Here is a 9,386-nt window from a genome sequence, read left to right on the forward strand (position 1 = left end):
ATCCCGTAATAAGGGGACACGATCTCTGCTTTGACAAGACGTGTCGGAAAACTGCCTCGCGTTATGTGCGGGGCTGGTTAAAAGAAATGGTTCGAATAATCACCGGGCCATGACGTAACGTCATGTTGCCAAAACAAGCTAGCGGATTAGATTGATACGTCTCCGACGTATCTATAATTTTTGATTGCTCCATGCTATATTATCTACTGTTTTAGGCAATATTGGGCTTTATTATCCACTTTTATATTATTTTTGGGACTAACCTATTAACCGGAGGCCCAGCCCAGATTTGTTGTTTTATGCCTATCTCAGTGTTTTGAAGAAAAGGAATATCAGATGGAGTCGAAACGGAACGAAATCAACTGGAGAAGTTATTTTTGGAAGCAATCACACCTGATGGACTTGGACCCCACGTCAGAAGATACGGGAGCAGCTCACGAGGATGGGGGGCGCGCCCCCTGCCTCATGGGGCCCCCGTGGCTCCCCTGACGTGCTTCTTCTGCCTATATAACTCCATATACCCTAAAACTTTCAGAACGCAAGATAGATCGGGAGTTCCGCCACCAGAAGCCTCCGTAGCCACCAAAAGTCAATCGGGACCCTGTTCTGTCACCCTGCCGGAGGGGGGGAACCCTCACCGGTGGCCATCTTCATCATCCCGGTGCTCTCCATGACGAGGAGGGAGTAGTTTACCCTCGGGGCTGAGGGTATGTACTAGTAGCTATGTGTTTGATCTCTCTCTCTCTCTCGTGGTCTTGATTTGGCACGATCTTGATGTATCGCGAGCTTTTCTATTATAGTTGGATCTTATGTTTCTCCTCCCCCTCTTCTTTCTTGTAATGAATTGAGTTTCCCCTTTGAAGTAATCTTATCGGATTGAGTCTTTAAAGACTTGAGAACACTTGATGTATGTCTTGTCGTGGATATCTGTGGTGACAATGGGATACCACGTGCCACTTGATGTATGTTAAGGTGATCAACTTGTGGGTTTCGTGACATTGGGAACCTATGCATAGGGGTTGGCACACGTTTTTGTCGTGATTCTCCGGTAGAACTTTGGGGCACTCTTTGAGGTCCTTTGTGTTGGTTGAATAGAAGAATCTGAGATTGTGTGACGCATATCGTATAATCATACCCACGGATACTTGAGGTGACATTGGAGTATCTAGGTGACATTAGGGTTTTGGTTGATTTGTGTCTTAAGATGTTATTCTAGTACGAACTCTAGGGCTGTTTGTGACACTTATAGGAATAGCCCAACAGATTGATTGGAAAGAATAACTTTGAGGTGGTTTCGTACCCTACCATAATCTCTTCGTTCGTTCTCCGCTATTAGTGACTTTGGAGTGACTCTTTGTTTTATGTTGAGGGATGGTTATGTGATCCAATTATGTTATCATTGTTGAGGAACTTACACTAGCGAAAGTATGAACCCTAGGCCTTATTTCCTATCATTGCAATACCGTTTACACTCACTTTTATCATTAGTTACCTTGCTGTTTTTATAATTTCAGATTACAAATACTCATATCTATCATCCATATACCACTTGTATCACCATCTCTTCGTCGAACTAGTGCACCTATACAATTTACCATTGTATTGGGTGTGTTGGGGACACAAGAGACTCTTTGTTATTTGGTTGCAGGGTTGCTTGAGAGAGACCATCTTCATCCTACGCCTCCTACGGATTGATAAACCTTAGGTCATCCACTTGAGGGAAATTTTCTACTGTCCTACAAACCTCTGCACTTGGAGGCCCAACAACGTCTACAAGAAGGTTGTGTAGTAGACATCAAGTTCTTTTCTGGCGCCGTTGCCGGGGAGGTGAGTGCTTGAAGGTATATCTTTAGATCTTGCAATCGAGTCTTTTAGTTTCTTGTTTTATCACTAGTTTAGTTTATAAAAGAAAATTATAAAAAAATGGAATTGAGTTTGTCTCATATGCTTCACCTTTTCAATATCTTTCGTGAGTACGATGGAAAGGATAATTGTGCTCAAGTGCTAGAAGAAGAAATCTATAAAATGTTTGGCACTAAATATTTGAATGATGGGCATGATTGCAATGTTGTTAGTATGAATTCCTTGAATATCTATGATGCTAATGATATGCAAAGCCACAAGCTTGGGGAAGCTACGTTTGATGAAGATGATATTTTTAGTCCCCCAAGTTTTGGTGTGCAAATTTATTATAATGAAAGCATGCCTCCTATTTATGGTGATTATATTGATGAAAGTGGATTTGGAGAGGTCATGACTTTATTTTGTGATGAATCCACTATTTCGGAAGAGGTTCCAATTGATTATGAGAACAAAGTTGCTATCTATGATGATTATTGTGATGACTTGTATGCTATAAAGAATAATGATATCCATGAAACTTGTCATCATGATTTTAGTTTTCAATTGGATTATGCCTCACATGATAATTATTTTGTTTAGTTTGCTCCCACTATTATTCATGAGAAGAATTTTGCTTATGTGGAGAGTAGTAAATTTTCTATTCTTGTAGATCATGAAAAGAATGCTTTAGGTGCTGGTTATATTGTTGAATTCATTCATGATGCTACTGAAAATTATTATGAGGGAGGAACATATGCTTGTAGGAATTGCAATAATATCAAGTTTCCTCTCTATGTGCTTAAAATTTTGAAGTTATGCTTGTTTTACCTTCCTATGCAAGTTGATTCTTGTTCCCACAAGTTGTTTGCTCAAAAAATCCCTATGCATGGGAAGTATGTTAGACTTAAATGTGCTATTCATATTCTTCATGATGCTCTCTTTATGTTTCAATTCTTATCCTTTATGTGAGCATCATTGAAATCATCATGCCTAGCTAGGGGCGTTAAACGATGGCGCTTGTTGGGAGGCAACCCAATTTTATTTTTGTTCCTTGCTTTTTGTTCCTGTTTAATAATAAATAATTCATATAGCCTCTGTTTATATGTGGTTTTATGTGTTGAATTAGTGTTTGTGCCAAGTAGAACCTTTGGGAAGACTTGGGGGAAGTCTTGTTGATCATGCTGTCAAAAACAGAAACTTTAGCGCTCACGAGAATTGCTGCCATTTTTTATTGGAGAGTGATATTTAGTTAATTCTTTTTGAAGATGATTAATAGATAAATTCCTCAGGTCCAGCAGTTTAGTTTAGAATTTTATGAGTTCCATAAGTATATGTTTGATCCATATTACTACAGACTGTTCTGTTTTTGACACATTCTGTTTTTCATGTGTTGTTTACTTATTTTGATGAATCTATGGCTAGTAAAATTGTTTATAAACCATATAGAAGTTGGAATACATTAGGTTTAACACAAATGTAAATAAATAATGAGTTCATTACAGTACCTTGAAGTAGTGTTTTGTTTTCTTTCGCTAACGGAGCTTACGAGTTTTCTGTTAAGTTTTGTGTTGTGAAGTTTTCAAGTTTTGGGTAAGGATTCGATGGACTATGGAATAAGGAGTAGCAAGAGCCTAAGCTTGGGGATGCCCGAGGCACCCCAAGGTAATATTCAAGGATAGCCAAGAGCCTAAGCTTGGGGATGCCCCGGAAGGCATCCCCTCTTTCGTCTTCGTTCATCGGTAACTTTACTTGGAGCTATATTTTTATTCACCACATGATATGAGTTTTGCTTGGAGCGTCAATTTATTTTGCTAGGGTTTGCTTGCTGTTATTTATAATAATGTTTTGCATCTTTTATTTCAATAAAAATGGCATTGATAGCCTTTACTATGCCTAGGTTACAAGTATACATGTTGCTATTTGAAAACAGAAAGTTTACCGCTGTTGCAATAATTCCCTAGAAAAGTCAGAATGTGATAAAATGTTGAAACCTTTTGAATATTAAGCTCTGATAAATTTACTACAGTGGTAATTTTCTTTCATAATTTTTGGAGCTAGGTAAGTATGGATGTTGCAGCATTCTTTACAGACTATCCTGTTTAGGCAGATTGCTGTTATGTTTGCATTGTTTGCATATGTTTGCTTCTTTAATGATTCTATTTGAGGATAGGACTATTAAATATGCAGAGGAATTTAGTATGAAATGTTGAATAATAATTTTAGTGATTTTCTACAGTAGAGTATGATAAGGTTTTTGCAATGGTTTATACTAACTTATCTCACGAGTCCTTGTTGAGTTTTGTGTGGATGAAGCTTTTGAGATTTAGGGAGACCGTGATGTGAGAGGAATTAAGGAGACACAAAAGCTCAAGCTTGGGGATTACCAAGGCACCCCAAGATAACATTTTAAGAAGTCTCAAGCATCTAAGCTTTGGGATGCCCCGGTTGGCATCCCACCTTTCTTCTTCAACAACTATCGGTTAGTATCGGTTGATCCTAAGTTTTTGCTTCTTCACATGATGTTTGCTATTCTTAGATGTCATTTTATTTTGCTTTGATTTCTGTTTGAATAGAGTACCAAGATCTGAAATTATTAAATGTTAGAGAGTCTTCACATAGTTGCATAATTATTCGACTACTCATTGTTCTTTACTTATATCCTTCGGAGTAGTTTGTCATTTGCTCTAATGCTTCACTTATATATTTTAGAGCATGGTGGTAGTTTTATTTTGAAGAAATAGATGAACTCTCATGCTTCACTTATATTATTTTGAGAGTCTTAAATAGCATGGTAATGTGCTTAAAAATCCTAATATGCTAGGTATTCAAGAATAATAAAATTCTCTTATGAGTGTGTTGAATACTATGAGAAGTTTGATACTTGATAATTGTTTTGAGATATGGAGATGGTGATATCAAAGTCATGCTAGTAGAGTAATTGTTAATTTGAGAAGTGCTTGAGTTAAAGTTTGCAAGTCCCGTAGCATGCACGTATGGTTAACATTATGCAACAAATTTGAAACATGAGGTGTTATTTGATTGTCCTCCTTATGAGTGGCGGCCGGGGACGAGCGATGGTCTTTTCCTACCAATCTATCCCCCTAGGAGCATGCGCGCAATACTTTGGTTTTTGATGGCTTGTAGATTTTTGCAATAAGTATATGAGTTCTTTATGACTAATGTTGAGTCCATGGATTATACGCACTCTCACCCTCCCATCATTGCTAGCCTCTATGGTATCGTGCATTGCCCTTTCTCACATTGAGAGTTGGTGCAAACTTCACCGGTGCATCCAAACCCTGTGATATGATACGCTCTTTCACACATAAACCTCCTTATATCTTCCTCAAAACAGCCACCATACCTACCTATTATGGCATTTCCATAGCCATTTCGAGATATATTGCCATGCAACTTTCCACCATCTAGTTTATCATGACACATCCATCATTGTCATATTGCTTAGCATGATCATGTAGTTGACATAGTATTTGTGGCAAAGCCACCATTCATAATTTTTACTTGTCACTCTTGATTCATTGCATATCCCGGTACCCCGCCGGAGGCATTCATATAGAGTCATACTTTGTTCTAGTATCGAGTTGTAAATAAATAGAAGTGTGATGATCATCATTCAATAGAGCATTGTCCCAAAAAAAGGGAAAGGCCAAAGAAAAAAAAGAAGGCCCAAAATAAACAAAAAAACAAAAAGGGGCAATGTTACAATCCTTTTTTCCACACTTGTGCTTCAAAGTAGCACCATGATATAGCGAGTCTCATATATTGTGCTTCAAAGTAGCACCATGTTCTTCATATAGAGAGTCTCTTGAGTTATCACTTTCATATACTAGTGGGAATTTTTTATTATAGAACTTGGCTTGTATATTCCAACAATGGGCCTCCTCAAGTGCCCTAGGTCTTCATGAGCAAGCAAGTTGGATGCACACCCACTTAGTTTTTTTTGTTGAGCTTTCATACATTTATAGCTCTAGTGCATCCGTTGCATGGCAATCCCTACTCCTCGCATTAACATCAATCGATGGGCATCTCCCTAGCCCATTGATTAGCCTCGTTGATGTGAGACTTTTTTTTTGTCTTCTCCACACAACCCCATCATTATATTCTATTCCACCCATAGTGCTATATCCACGGCTCGCGCTCATGTATTGCGTGAAAGTTTAGGAGTTTGCAATTATTAAGGTATGAAACAATTGCTTCGCTTGTCATCGGGGTTGTGCATGATGAGAGCATTCTTGTGTGATGAAAATGGAGCATGACTAAACTATATGATTTTGTAGGGATGAACATTCTTTGGCCATGTTACTTTGAGAAAACATAATTGCTTTGTTAGTTTGCTTGAAGTGTTATTATTTTCTATGTCAATATTAAACTTTTGTCTTGAATCTTATGGATCTGAATATTCATGCCACAATTAAGAAGAATTACATTGAAATTATGCCAACTAGCATTCCACATCAAAAATTATCTTTTTATCATTTACCTACTCGAGGACGAGCATGAATTAAGCTTGGGGATGCTTGATACGTCTCCAACGTATCTATAATTTTTGATTGCTCCATGCTATATTATCTACTGTTTTAGGCAATATTGGGCTTTATTATCCACTTTTATATTATTTTTGGGACTAACCTATTAACCGGAGGCCCAGCCCAGATTTGCTGTTTTATGCCTATTTCAGTGTTTTGAAGAAAAGGAATATCAAACGGAGTCAAAACGGAACGAAATCAACTGGAGAAGTTATTTTTGGAAGGAAACACACCTGATGGACTTGGACCCCATGTTAGAAGATACGGGAGCTGCTCACGAGGGTGGGGGGCGCGCCCACCCCCCTAGGGCGCGCCCCTGCCTCGTGGGGCCCCCGTGGCTCCCCTGACGTGCTTCTTCTGCCTATATAACTCCATATACCCTAAAACTTTCAGAACGCAAGATAGACCGGGAGTTCCGCCGCCAGAAGCCTCCGTAGCCACCAAAAGTCAATCGGGACCCTGTTCTGGCACCCTGCCGGAGGGGGGGAACCGTCACCGGTGGCCATCTTCATCATCCCGGTGCTCTCCATGACGAGGAGGGAGTAGTTTACCCTCGGGGCTGAGGGTATGTACCAGTAGCTATGTGTTTGATCTCTCTCTCTCTCTCTCTCTCGTGTTCTTGATTTGGCACGATCTTGATGTATCACGAGCTTTGCTATTATAGTTGGATCTTATGTTTCTCCTCCCCCTCTTCTCTCTTGTAATGAATTGAGTTTCCCCTTTGAAGTAATCTTATCGGATTGAGTCTTTAAAGACTTGAGAACACTTGATGTATGTATTGCCGTGGATATCTGTGGTGACAATGGGATACCACGTGCCACTTGATGTATGTTAAGGTGATCAACTTGCGGGTTTCGTGACATTGGGAACCTATGCATAGGGGTTGGCACACGTTTTCATCGTGATTCTCCGGTAGAACTTTGGGGCACTCTTTGAGGTCCTTTGCGTTGGTTGAATAGATGAATCTGAGATTGTGTGACGCATATCGTATAATCATACCCACGGATACTTGAGGTGACATTGGAGTATCTAGGTGACATTAGGGTTTTGGTTGATTTGTGTCTTAAGGTGTTATTCTAGTACGAACTCTAGGGCTGTTTGTGACACTTATAGGAATAGCCCAACGGATTGATTGGAAAGAATAACTTTGAGGTGGTTTTCGTTCTCCGCTATTAGTGACTTTGGAGGGACTCTTTGTTGCATGTTGAGGGATGGTTATGTGATCCAATTATGTTATCATTGTTGAGGGAACTTACACTAGCGAAAGTATGAACCCTAGGCCTTATTTCCTATCATTGCAATACCGTTTACGCTCACTTTTATCATTAGTTACCTTGCTGTTTTTATAATTTCAGATTACAAATACTCATATCTGTCATCCATATACCACTTGTATCACCATCTCTTCGCTGAACTAGTGCACCTATACAATTTACCATTGTATTGGGTGTGTTGGGGACACAAGAGACTCTTTGTTATTTGGTTGCAGGGTTGCTTGAGAGAGACCATCTTCATCCTACGCCTCCTACGGATTGATAAACCTTAGGTCATCCACTTGAGGGAAATTTGCTACTGTCCTACAAACCTCTGCACTTGGAGGCCCAACAACATCTACAAGAAGAAGGTTGTGTAGTAGAAATCATAGATCCGCGAAAGCATTATTCTCTATGGTGAAATGTGGAACTTATTTTGCAGGGTCGGACACTATCCTCGTATTCAAATTCTTCTGTAATGTATTCAGGGAAGGAACCTGCCTTGCAATGCCGAAGACAACTGCGCGCCAGGCTCGACATCATTGAAGCCTGGTTCAGGGGCTACTGAGGGAGTCCTGGATTAGTGGGTCTCCGGACAGCCGGACTATCTCCATTGGCTGGACTGTTAGACTATGAAGATACAAGATTGAAGACTTCGTCTCGTGTCTGGATGGGACTCTACTTGGCGTGGAAGGCAAGCTAGGCAATACGTATATGGATATCTCCTCCTTTGTAACCGACCTTGTGTAACCCTAACCCTCTCCGGTGTCTATGTAAACCGGAGGGCTTTAGTCCGTAGGACAACAATCACAACATACAATCATAACATATGCTAGCTTTTAGGGTTTAGCCTCTCTGATCTCGTGGTAGATCTACTCTTGTAACACCCATATCTTCAATATTAATCAAGCAGGACGTAGGGTTTTACCTCCATCAAGAGGGCCCGAACCTGGGTAAAACTTCGTGTCCCTTGCCTCCTGTTACCATCCAACCTAGACGCACAGTTCGGGACCCCCTACCCGAGATCTGCCGGTTTTGACACCAACAATCATACTCACGAAAGATATTAAAAAGGTGAAGCGTATGAGACAAACTCAATTCCATTTTTTATAGTTTTCTTTTATAAACTAAACTAGTGATAAAACAAGAAACTAAAAGACTCGATTGCAAGATCTAAAGATATACCTTCAAGCGCTAACCTCCCCGGCAACGGCGCCAGAAAAGAGCTTGATGTCTACTACACAACCTTCTTCTTTTAGATGTTGTTGGGCCTCCAAGTGCAGAGGTTTGTAGGACAGTAGCAAATTTCCCTCAAGTGGATGACCTAAGGTTTATCAATCCATAGGAGGCGTAGGATGAAGATGGTCTCTCTCCAGCAACCCTGCAACCAAATAACAAAGAGTCTCTTGTGTCCCCAACACACCCAATACAATGGTAAATTGTTTAGGTGCACTAGTTCGGCGAAGAGATGGTGATACAAGTGCAATATGGATAGTAGATGAAGGTATTTGTAATCTGAAATAATAGAAACAGCAAGGTAGCAAGTGATAAAAGTGAGCGTAAACGGTATTGCAATGCGTGGAAATAAGGCCTAGGGTTCATACTTTCACTAGGGTAAGTTCCCTCAACAATAATAACATAATTGGATCACATAACTATCCCTCAACATGCAACAAAGAGTCACTCCAAAGTCACTAATAGCGGAGAACGAACGAAGAGATTATGGTAGGGTACGAAACCACCT

The sequence above is a fragment of the Triticum urartu genome, chromosome 3 (assembly GCF_003073215.2).
Source record: "Triticum urartu cultivar G1812 chromosome 3, Tu2.1, whole genome shotgun sequence".
NCBI classification, from domain to species: Eukaryota; Viridiplantae; Streptophyta; class Magnoliopsida; order Poales; family Poaceae; genus Triticum; species Triticum urartu.